We start from the raw sequence: 13,031 nt of genomic DNA on the forward strand, positions 1-13,031 counted from the left end.
AGTCACTTAACCCCAATTGCCACACCACCAAAAAAAAAAAAAGGAGAGAGAGAGAGAGACAGACATTTGAAACATTCTTATAAAGAAAACTAATTTGAAGAAATTATTTGTTTCTTTAACACCACAGACAACAGAAATACAGCAGAGGTGAACAAATGCAGCGGCCAAGGACAACAATAGCAACAGCTAAGAGAACACTAAGAGACTTCTTTCCAAATGTACACAAGGAGACAGAGGTGAAGGTGAAAGTGAGATGGAAAACAGTGAAGAGACAGGCTTGGGACATCACGGATAGAATCTGACAACACCTTAAATACAGATGAATTAACGTTTATTTTTTTTTCATAGGGGGCTACCTGCCAAAATGGGAGGGTGAATGAAAGGTAGGAAAGAGAGAAGGTAGAGAGAGGGGAGAGTGGGATATACCCAGGTCAAATCAAAGCCAACAATGAAGGGAAGGGGAGCCAACCATTGTGGTCTAAAGAAGAGAAGAGCCTTCAGGAGGATGGGTGAGGATGATAGGGAAAGGACTGAAAAGAATAGAGGTGGAAGAAGTAGGTCTTCCTTTGGTATCAGGAGGGGATTCCACTGATGAATACTTTTATAGGTGAAGAAAGATGTTCAGCAAAAAGAAACGGATAGATTAGGTACACAATACACAGTAGCAAATGACTACAGTAATCCAGTGATTGAGAAACCCAAAGATCTAAGCTTTGGGGACACAATTCACTATATAACAAAAACTGCTAGGAAAACTGGAAAGCAGTTTGGCAGAAACTAGGTATAGACCAACATCTCACACCATACGCTAAGATAAGGCCAAAATGGTTACATAATTTAGACATAAAGGGGTGATATCATAAGCAAATTAGCAAAGCATGGAATAGTTTACCTGTCAGATCTATGGACAAACGAAGAATTTATGATCAAACAAGAGAGAGAGAGAGCAGGATGTAAAATGAACAATTTTTATTACATTAAATTTAAAAGGTTTTGCACTAACAAAACCAATGCAACCAAGATTCGGAAGAAAGCAGAAAAATGTGGGGGAGGGGGAAGAGTTTCAATAAGTGTCTCTAGTATAGGCCTCATTTCTCAAACATATAGACAACTGAGTCAAATTTATAAGAAAACAGATCATTCCTCTATTTATAAATGGTCAAAGGTTAGGAACAGACAATTTTCAGGAGAAATCAAAGCTATCTATAGTCATATGAAAAATTGTTCTAAATCACTACTGAATAGAGAAGTGTAAATTAAAACAACTCTGAGATACCACATCATCTATCAGATTGGCTAATATGACAGAAAAGGAAAATGACAAATGTTGGAGGGTATATGGAAAATTGGGACACTAACGCACTGTTGTTCACTGATCTAACCATTCTGGAGAGCAACTTGGAACTACGCACAAAAGACTGTAAAACTGCATATTCTTTGACCCAGCAATACCACTAATAGATCTGTAACCCAAAGAGATTTAAAAAAAAAAGGGAAAAGATCTATATGAACAAAAATATTTAGAGTAGCTCTTTTTGTGGTGACAAAAATTAGAAATTTAGAGGATGTCCATCAATTGGGGCTGAACAAGTTGTGGTATATGATTGTGATGGAATATTATTGTGCTATACGAAATGACAAGCAGGATGCTTTCAAAAAAACCTTGAAAGATTTACCTGAACTGATGCAAAGCAAAGTGAGCAAAAGCAGGAGGACACTATAAACAATAACAACAATACTGTATGATGATCAACTGTGAAAGACTTAACTATTCTCAGTAACACAGTGATCTAAGACAATCTGGAAAGACTCATGATGAAAAATGCTATTCAGAGAAAGAATTGATGGAATCTGAATGCAGATGGAAATTTTTTTTTGCTTCATTTTTCTTGGAGGTTTCTTTGGTTTTTTTTCCATAACATGACTAATATGAAAATGTTTTGCTTGACTGCACATGTATAACCTACATCAAATTGCTTGCCTTCTCAGTGAGGGGGGAGGGAGAGAATTTGGAACTCAAAATTTTTTTTTAAATACTAAAAATTTATACATGTAATTGGAAAAAAAAACTTTAAGTACAACAATATTCAGAGAGAGAGAGAGAGAGAGAGAGAGAGAGATGGGGACCTTGTGGTAGATGTGGTCTGGGAGATTTGATGCTTAAAAAAACTACTCAACCTACCACAGGAGGGAGGGGGCTGGAACTCATGAGGGAAAATGGCACCTGGGGGAATGGGAGAACAGGAACCCAGGGAGGTAATTTTGAGGCAAATGGGAAAAAAGAGGGTAACCTAGGAGTAGGTATAGGTCAGTGATGGGCTGCATAATTAGGGATATGGTTTCATTGTCACCCACAGGAATTGGAAGTGAGGCATAATGGAAAAGGGGAATCTGCAAGGCAAGCTCTATAAGGTAGTGAAAGAAACTTCTTAAAGGAAAGAGTCCAGAATAAATACTTCAGAAGTTTTGATTCTATGAGGAATACAGAGAAAAGAATGAGATGAGACAATTACAGTGGTCATGAGCCACAGAAGGAGAGTCTAAAAGAGCAGACAGAAAGAGAAGATGGATAATGAAGAGAAATAATTATTTTTGGAAAGGGGCACACAGAAAAAAAATTTAAACTAATGAATAAGACTGTGAAGGGGAAGAGAGGAAGGGGAAAATCTACTTGACTAACTAAAAGGGGAAAAAAAAGAGGGGGAGAAGAATTAAATAACCAGATAAAAGCAGGAAAGAAAAAAGGAACTAACAACCAAAACCTCAAAAAACAAGAGGTAACAAATGGGAGGCAAAATAGGGGAAGGGAAAGAGAGACAAGGAGAAGAGGGCCACCTTAAAAAAAGAAAAAGCCAAAGTAACTTAAGTAACATAGTATTGTGTGTACAGCAGAAGAAGGGGGAAAATCATACTTGGAAAAAAAACAAATTAGGGGGCAGCTAGGTGCAGTTGATAGAGCATCAGCCATGGAGTCAGGAGGACCTGAGTTCAAATCCAGCCTCAGACATTTGACACTCACTAGCTGCGTGACTCTGGGCAAGTCACTTAACCCCAACTGCCTTGCCAAAGGAAAAAAGTTAGAGACAAATAGAGGAAAATGTAAGTCCAATTCTCATAACTTCAAATGTGAATGGATTAAACAATCTAATAAAGTGAAAAACTGACAGATTAGATAAGAAAGCAAAATCCTATAATCTGTTACTTACAAAGAACACATTTAAAAATAAATAAAACTGAGAGGATGGAAAAAAATTAACTATGCATCAAGCGAATCCAAAAAAGCCAGAGTTGCTATCGTGCTGACAAAGCAAAAACAAACATTTAAAAATAAAAAAGGATAAATGAAGGAAACTACTTTGTGCTGAAAGGAACCACAGACAATAAATCAATCAGTAATAAACTCAAATGCTCCAAATGCTAGCATCCAAATTCACAAAGGAAATATTAACTGAGCCACAAGACACAGACAGTAATACCACAGTGACAAGAGACTTCAATCTCTCTCTCTCTCTCTCTCTCTCTCTCTCTCTCTCTCTCTCTCTCTCTCTCTCTCTCTCTCAGTTTTGGATAAGTCTAACAGAAAGGTAAATAAAAAGGGAAATATGTAACTGAATAAACTGCTTGAGAAACTAGAGTTGAAAGACTTATCTTGTTTTCTAAATGGACAGCAAAAGAAACCCAATGTTCGATAAAGTGGAAAACATAAATTACCCAGTTAAAAAAAACCTCCTTATTTAACAAAAGCTATTGAGAAAACTAGAAAACAATCTAGAAGAAATTAGGCTTAGACCAATATCTTACACCATATTCCACAATATATTCTAAATAGATACATAACCTTAGTAATAATATTTTTTTTAAATAGAAGTAGATTATATACTTCTCATAGCTATGGGTAGGAAATATAAATTCACTGTGGGGCCAGCAAAACTCCTAAGATAGGCCCAACCAGATTAAAATGTAATTGGGAAATATTCAACAAAATAAATACAGCATAGATAATGTTCATTTGTAGCTTTCTAAGTCAATAAGCTACCATCCTTTTTATTTGAGTTTGACACCACTGTTCTAAACTAAACAAAGATAGAGGTAACTGCAAAAGATAAAATATATTACTTTGATTATACTGAATTGAAAAGCTTCTGCACAGACAAACTTAATCTACCTAGGATAAAAAAGGAAGTAGTCAAATGGGAAAAAATTTTGTATTAAATTTCTATGATAAGGGTTTGGTATCCAACATATATAACTACATGTAACTATAAAACTATACACACACACACACACACACACACACACACACACACACATATATGATAGCTACTCTTCAATAGATCAAGTGGTCAAAAGATAAGAACAGTTCTCAAAAGAAAAACTGCAACATATGCACTACCACACAAAAGAATACTCCAAATCACTAATAACAGAGAAATGCAAATCAAAACAACCCTGAAGTTCCACCACACAACCTGCAAGCTGGCAAAGATGACAAAAAATGGCAATACTCAATGTTGGAAGGATTGTGGACTGATAGGCAAACAAATACATTGTTGATGGAGCTCAGAAATGGTACAACCGTTTAGGAAAGCATTTTGGAATTATGCAAATAAAATTACTAAAATGTCAATACCCTTCATACCAGAGATTCCATTACTAAGCTCATACTTCAAGGAAGTCATCAATAAGAAGAAAGTCTCCTTATACATTAAAATATTTATAACAGCATTTTTTTTGTGATAGCAAAGAATTGGAAACAAAGTAGATGCCCATCAACTGGGAAAGAGTTAAACAGATCATGGTATATGAATGTAATGGAATATTACTGTCCTGTAAGAAATGATATATGTAACAAATACAGAAGCATGGAAATATCTAGAAAATCTGATGCAGAGTGAAGTAAGCTGAGAAAAGAAAATATTATATACAGTAACTACAATCAATGCTTAATTTTCATAAATACAACTATACACCAAAAAAGTTAAATGTGAATGTAACAAAATTACAAAAAATCAAGCATAACTCGAATGTAAGAAATAAAAAATGGTATCTTCAACACACCCCTTTGTGGAAGTGGAAGATCTAAAATTGTTACAAACTGCACTTGGTTTCAAACTTTTTCAATGTGTCAATTAGTTATGCTGACTTTCTTTCCTTCTTAAAAAATACTGTTCTGTTTCTTATATAGAATAGCTCTTTCTTTGGGAGAGAGAGTGGCAAGGGGAAGGCTACTGGGTTTAACTACGATAATGTAAGAAACAGAAAACATCAATAAATATTTATTTTTTTAAAAAAGGAAAAGAAACTGGCTATTTATATAAACATAAAAGCTTTATTTAAGAAGCTATTACAACTCATTCAAACACACTAAGGAAATCATAATTTTAGTAAAAGAGTTCAAAATACAGTCTCAGCCTATTAATCATAGAGAATTAACCTTGATGTCTAAGAATTCTTCTGAGAAGCATATAAAATATAGATCTGAATCAGTAATATTCCCTCCCAATATAAGAAACATATCAGAACTTCCACAACTAAGCTATTTTAGCTATTTTTCAGAGTTGAACTTATAAAACAAATTCAACTTCAAATGCAAGTCTGGGTAGCTCAGAATTGGAACTATTGAAAAGACAAGGGGCATGCCGCTAGGTAGCACAGTAGAAAGAGCCCCAGCCCTGAAGTCAGGAGGACCTGAGTTCAAATCTGACCTCAGACCAAACACTTAACACTTACTAGCTGTGTGACCTGGGCAAGTCACTTAACCTCAACTGCCTTAAAAAAAAAAAAGACAATTAGATTTAGAGTCAAAGAACCCAAGTTTTAATCTCAACCTGCTACTTATATCTATCTCACTTGAACAAATAATTTCTCTAAGGTCTCCTCAGTTTCCTCATCTGTAAAATGAAGGTGTTAGATTAGTCTCTAAAGTCCCTTCTAGTTTTAATCCAATGAGAAATATGCAATGAAGAAATGGAACCATTCCATTTTAGAAAAAAGTTTCCCAATAAAACAAATTTTTTCAAGAATGTCTCTATGGAAAAAAAAATCTAAGTTTATAGCCCAAATTTAAACTTAAAATCCCAATGCAAATGCTAGCTCCCCATGAAGCCTTCTCTGATATCCTACATCCTCTTATCTTCCCTTCCCCTCCATGAAGACCATTTCATGTGTCTTCCACACAATGCTTTTCTTATACCTCTCTAATGTACTTGTGGTTTTTTGTTATAGATACTATATTCATTTGTGTATACATCTCATACCCTGACCATACTTCAAGATCCATGAGAACAGTCACTGTTTCTACGCCTCCCCTAAACTTTGCCTCTTCTACTCATAGCCTGGTGCAGTGCTTGCTCTACATTCAACAGATAACTAAAGTTTGCTGAATTGAATCAATCCATGTTTCCACAAGCAAGTTAATTCCAAAATCAACCAACTAAATTAGTTTTAATTAAAATTTTAAAATAAAGTCTTTCTGAAATGATAAGGGAGAAGAGAATTTCCCTTAAATCCCTTAAAGTTTAAAAGAAAACTGCCCACTTGGGGGAGGGGGGGAGGTCCTAAGACTGCCTCACCTAAGGAGAAGTCCTTGAGAAAATAGTCCACTAAAAAGTTCTACTCACCTTCATGACTACGAAAACTAAGGGTTCTGGAGAAGAAGAAAAAAAACACTAAAAGGGCATTCTTTTACAAATAGGTCAAAACTTGTCAAACAAAGTTAATTTAAACCTAACAATGTTATATTTTTAAGAACAACTTCAATCCGCCTCAACTTCCCCATCAGGCAAGGGGTCAGACTAAATTAAGTATAAAGTTACTTCCAATTATAAAATCCTACACGTCTAAATTGAGAGTTAGCTTTGACCAAATAAAAAATGTCACCTGTGTAAAAAAATTCAAAGTTTTGTAGATGCTGGTATCTTTCAGTTCGAGGCAAAGAACTGACAAAGTTTCTTCAAAAATTTCCATGCATGGTTTACCCATCCAGGGTAAATAGGCAGACTTTTGGCTATAATGCTACAGTGCACCCTTTCCCAAGCATATCTTTACCTAACATTTCTACTAAGCTCACAAATCTTGCTGTAATGTTCAGAAAACAAATAAACTGAATTTTTTGTCCCCTACTGGATTAGTAAATAAAAGTTGCTTAAGGTTTATAAAAACAGTTCCAAAGATAAAATGTTGCAAATTATTTAAAGTTAAATTATAATTCTTAAATGTTAGTACCAATGCCCTTCTATGGTTTCATTTATTCAGGTGGAGATACTGGATGAACTTCTCTGGTACCTTTCAGCTCTAAACCTATGATCTCAATAAAAGGATACAATGGAAAGAAGACATTGTTTTTGTCTTCCTAAAGGTAACAAAGCTTCTTTGTATGGTGAAAAAAAGAGTACTGGATTCAGAATCAAAAGACATCAGGGTTTGACCTCTGGCTCTAACATTAGTTGTGTGACCTTGAGAGCAAGTAACTTAACCTCTTGAGCCTCCATGTCATCTATAAAATTAGATGGTTGTTCCCAGATCAAGTATGAATACCTATGATTCTATTTCCTTTTGGCAAACAGAAAATAATTTAGAGTTTATGATTTTATATGTGATTTTATTCCATATCTGAGGGTTTTTCTTAAGATGACTACATTGGTAATCAGCACATCGATGACAAAACAAAACAAAAAGGACTTAAGTGAGAGTCAATAAGACTCCAATACAAACACCAGATATGACACCTGCTTGCACTGTGATTTTGGACAGGCAGCTTTCCACCTCTGGGACTCATCTTTTTTTTTTAAATGAAAGAGTAAGCTCTGGTCCAGCTAAACTATGATTCTAGTAGGCAAGATGTTTTAGGACAGGTATAATACATGTTTAAGTTAAATAAAACATGGTACAGTAGAAAGAATGCTTGATCTGAAGACTGAGACGTGGGTTCATGTCCTTACCTGTTCAACACTGGGTAAGGTTACTTAACCTCTTCCAGCCTCAATTCCTCATCTAGAAAGTGAAGAGGTCGGATTAGATGAACTCTGAAATTCCTTCCATCTCTAAGTCTATGATACTATGATCTCAGTTCAGACATGATAGGATTTAGAGCTGAAAGTGATCCTTGAGATCACTGAGTTAATGGGTTTTTACCTCAAAGTCCAAGGACCCCCAGCAGGTCCATAAATAGATTTAAAAAAGAAAGTACCTGTCCGTGAACTTGGATGGAAAAAAATTACATCTTAATTTTAACTAATAGTTAACTAAAATTTTAGCATTTCCTTCAATTATGAACATAGGCAATAAAACATACTATGAGAAGAGCTCCACAATTTTCACCAGATTGCCAAAGTGGTTAACGACACAAGGTTAAAAACCTCTAATGCAATTCAAAACCCCATCATTTCACAAATAAAGAAATGGAGGCCAAGACAGGCAAAAGGGCCTACCCAAAATAACACAGCAAGTAAGTATCACGCTCAGGCATACATTTCAGGTTCCTTGACTCCAAATCCAATGCTCTTCCCACTATACCTCTTCATCTACCCCTTCATTTCCAAGTCTTTAACTGAATCATAGGGGCAGGTGGGCACAATGGATAAAGCTCCGGTCTTGGAGTCAGTAGGACCTGAGTTCAAATCTAGCCTCAGACACTTGACACTAGCTGTGTGACCCTGGGTAAGTCATTTAACCCCAACTGCCTCACTAAAAAAAAACAAAATAAATAAATGAATAACTGAATCATACCATAACTGGGAGATAACAACCATCTAAACCCACAACACAATAAGCCTCTCATCTAATGGTTACACATAAGATTAGCTTCCCCAAACCAAATTTCCATTAAAAGCACCAGGTGTCAATAAATATGTAAAATAAATAAAAAGATTCAAATTTCAACCTGTTAAAATATTTATGAAGAAAGAACAGTGATATATTTTGCTTACATAAATAAAACATTAGGTCTTAGAAAACCATTTGATTCTATTCACTTCAACAAACATTTATTAAGCAATTATATAAAGGGTACTGTCTGTGAAGTAGGTAGTTCAACTATTATAATCCCCATTATGTAAACTACAGATAAGATGTAGTCTCTACTCAGAGAACTCACTCAATATTCAACTGTCTGAAACACATACAGTAAAATTCTATTCTATCACCCATTTCCCTTTTCTTCATGAAGAATTAGGTTCACTCTTTTTCCATCATTATTATTAATGGGGGGGGGAAGAATTATCACCCAAGGTGTTAACAATCATTCTACTAAGAGTTGCAACAGTAAAGTCATCCAGCTATTGAGAAAATAATAAGATGTTATTTGCTGGTGAGAAGGTTGATCCCAACATGAAACTGAAAAACAATAAAACTTTAGAGAGGCTAAAAGGGAATTTTAAGAGTGACTCACCAAACCTATTTACCTTCAAGTTTGCCTCCTTACTGAAGGGAAGGCTAACAGCAAGACAGATCACACACCTTTTGTTCTCAATAAAGAATAAGCATTCTGTCTTTGAGAGTGGTAGTATGTCTATAAATCAGAACATTTAAATTAAGACTAACATACTAAAATTTTTCTGCCACCAACTCCCAAGAGGGCTTTACAAGCCTCCCATATCTCAGAACCAGAGGGGGCTTCAGCATAAAATCTAAATGCCACAAAGCCATTTTATTATCCTCCTCAAATTATTACCCTGGCTTACCACTGTAACCTAGCATATTAAATGTTATGTTTTATGCTAGCCTTCAAAATTGTAACTTGGCTTCAACCTAAGTCTTCTCCTTCCTCTAATTAGCAAACTACTGTGGCTGTTGACCCCTTCCTTTTAGTCATTTTATGATTCGTATAGACAGACTGCCATCTACCTTTGTAGAGAAAGATTTTGACAGTGAAATAATAGATCCCATATACACTATATCTTAAGCCAAGTATCTCGAAAGAGTTTCTAGTCAGAACTCTTCTTCCCAGAAGCCTTCCAAAATTTCCCTAGGCCATTCCAAACATAAAGTTACTTACTAAGCTCTTTCTTGATGTAGACGACAATATGTCAGGTATAACAGAATGAATAGTTCTGACTATGATCCTCAGAACAACTGAAAGAACACAAGTCTTGCTATTCTAACAACTTACAGAACTTCAAGTTTCCAAATCATTTTACATACATTTGAATCTACAACACTGGTAAGGTAGGCACTACAAGCATTATTATCACCATTATACTAAGGTTCAGAGAAGTTAAATAACTTTAACATGCTCATGGTCCCACATCAAATAAGTGTCACAGGCCAAATAGGAACCCAGAATTTCCTAACTACAAGTGCTAAGAGTTTGTCTCCAGTTTCTACTAGAGTGGAAAGGAAATTATGAATTCAAAGGCATCAGTTCATGTCAGCACTGACCTGGAAACAGGATACCTGGGTTCAAGTCCTGGCTTCTGATACTGTGTGACATCAGCCAAATTGCTTTCCCTCTCTGGGTTTCATTTTCTTCCTCTATAAAATGAGGCCACTGGACTAGATAATCACTAGGGTCTCTTTCAGCACTAACAATCTATGAAACTTGTGAAAAGTTCAGCCACAACAATGGCTGTACTACATGAGATAGAAGCTGCACCTTCCCTGACCTAACCTCAGAAATCAAAGATTCTTTTTATTCCCACAGATTCTAACATATCCCTGTAATATAAAACACTAAGACCTCAAATGGGGTCACGAAGAGCTGGACAGGATTGAAACAAACTCCTCTGCCTTTCATTAAAGGCCTTCCAGAGCCTAGTTCCAATGTGTCTTATTAACCTTATTTCAGAATATTCCTCTTCATGCACTCTTTCCAACCAAAATGTACTACATACCTCCTTTTCCATCCAGCCCTCTCCTGCCTCTATACATTCATGCACCATGCCCAGAAACCACTCTCTTTACATCCAGGCCTACTGAAACTCTACTTTGCCTCCAAAGCCAACTTGGGTTCGACCTCCTTAACACAAAGCTTTCACTGATTCCTCCTCCCCACTCCAAAATTTTCCTAGAGCAGTCTATCTATATCTCTTCTTTACCTCTTTCACACACTCTCTTACAGCATGCTCATGCACCTAGGTTGTATCCCTCTGCCAAATTTCACCCTTGTAAACCCACTGCACAAAGTAGGCAGGCAGTCAATATTAACATTTATATAGCGCCTACTATATGCCAGGCACTGTGCTAACTAAACGCTTTACAAATATTATCTCAGTCGATCCTCACGACTGCCCTGGGAGGTCGGTGCTACTTAGGAGAGGGAGGAGAGGAGGACCACAACATGAAAACCAACTATATGCCAACAAGACGTGTATGGAGGATAAATCGGAGATGATCAGAGGGGAAGACCCTAGAATTAATGAGGGTCTACAAGGGCTTCCTGTAGGGGTCGATGTCTATTTCTCAAATGAATTACCAGTTAGGGGCGTAAACTTCAAGACCCCCGCCCGCCCCCCACCTCCTGCTGGCTCCACCTGCTCGGTCTTGTTTATTTTCCCCAAAGCCCTTTCCTCCCTCCTCCCTCGGCCTTCCCTTCCTCCATCCCTCCCCCCTCCCTCCCTCCCAACTCTTCCTCGGCCTCGCCACGCAAGCCGACCTCCTCGCTCCGCCGGGCTGGCTCTCCCACCTGGCCGCAGGGGCCCCGGTTCCTCTTTCCGCCCCCTCCCCCCTCGCCCTTCCCCTCCCCCGTCCTAGTGCGTCCCCACCCCCACCCCCGCAGCCGCAGAGGGCAGGGCCTGGCCTCGCGGGGCCTGGCACCGGGGCCCAGGATCCGCATTCCGGGCTCCGGACCGGCCGTGAGGCGCCGGTTGTGGGCCTAGGCCCAGGCGACCGGGACCGGGCCTGGGGAAGGGCGGAGGGAGCCGAAGGGCGAGAGAGCCGTGAAGACTCACACTCACCGGCAGCGACCAGGGCGGGCGGGCAGGGACAGTCTTCGAGCAGGGGCTGGGGCTGGGGCTGAGACGTCGCCTGTCGCTGCTCCTCGTCCGGCCGCCGCCGCCACTGCCACCGCTCCCTGCTGCCTTCGCTGCGTCCAGGGGCTGCCTCCCCTCACTCAGACGGGCCACCAGCCTCCGCACCGATGCGCATGCGCACAGCGGGACGGCCCGCGTGGCCAGCCGGGACTTGTAGTTTCCGGACTGTCTTTTTCTCGGGGTTTCCTGCCTAGTGATACCTAGATCACAGCTATACGACCTTGGGCGTTTCACTTTCTCTCTCTGTGTCTCAGTTACTCCATCTGTAAAACAAAATTTTCTTTTTGGTTCGAACCTGTGTTTTCATTGGTTTAGGGATCTTCTGGTAAAGAAATTTTCTCTACCAATGCAGATGGGCAAACGGTAAGTCAAAAATCACCTATATGGCAGGCACTGTGCTCAGCACTGGGCTGTATCTCATAGTGTCAGTTACCTGGCGTACTCAGAGTTTAAGCGACTTGCCCAGCATCAGACAGCAAATAGGTGTAAGAGACTGGACTTGAACCCAGGCCTTTCTGACTCTGACTAATGCCAACTCTCTTCACAACTCCCCTCTGCCTCTCCAGCATAATAATCCTTCCATATGCCCTGTGTAACGCCTCCACTCCCAAGAATCATTGAATCCTAGCTCTGTAACCTTGAGCAGGCCATAAGATCATAAATTTAGATTTGGAACATAACCTTATAAATCATCCAGGCCAGCACCCTTATTTTACAGATGAGGAAACTGAGGCCTAGAGAAGAGAAGCAACTTCTTTTATTAACACCAGTAGGAATTTGAACCCAGTGCCTGTGATCCTATATCAGTGAACAACACAGATGTGTCCGGAAAAAGTCAAAAATTTGTGTGTAACAGGTTTTTCCCCTTGCTTTCTCATTGAAACTCAGTGTTTTGTTTGTACCAGGGGTTTTTCCTTCTTGCTTTCTCCCCCAAAAGGTGGGGGGTAAGAATGCATATCTTTATGAAAATACAGTAGAATTAATTTTTAAATAAAAAAGTAAGTTAATGTTTAAGTGATCTCATCTCATACTACTCCCATTCATTTACTACAGGTTCCTGCCTTT

The 13,031-nt window shown here is 38.4% G+C and overlaps 1 protein-coding gene across 1 annotated transcript in view; it reads right to left on the reverse strand.

The window, feature by feature from the left end:
* GAPVD1 (GTPase activating protein and VPS9 domains 1) overlaps positions 1-12,036 on the reverse strand; it is a 93,163-nt gene extending 81,127 nt beyond the window's left edge. Inside the window, 1 exon segment of the mRNA XM_078150125.1 lies at positions 11,892-12,036. The gene's annotated coding sequence lies outside the window, so the exon portion shown is untranslated.
* Between the last annotated feature and the right edge of the window lie 995 nt (positions 12,037-13,031).

This window comes from Phascolarctos cinereus, unplaced genomic scaffold (genome assembly GCF_003287225.1).
Source record: "Phascolarctos cinereus isolate Bilbo 61053 unplaced genomic scaffold, phaCin_HiC Scaffold_2;HRSCAF=192, whole genome shotgun sequence".
NCBI classification, from domain to species: domain Eukaryota; kingdom Metazoa; phylum Chordata; class Mammalia; order Diprotodontia; family Phascolarctidae; genus Phascolarctos; species Phascolarctos cinereus.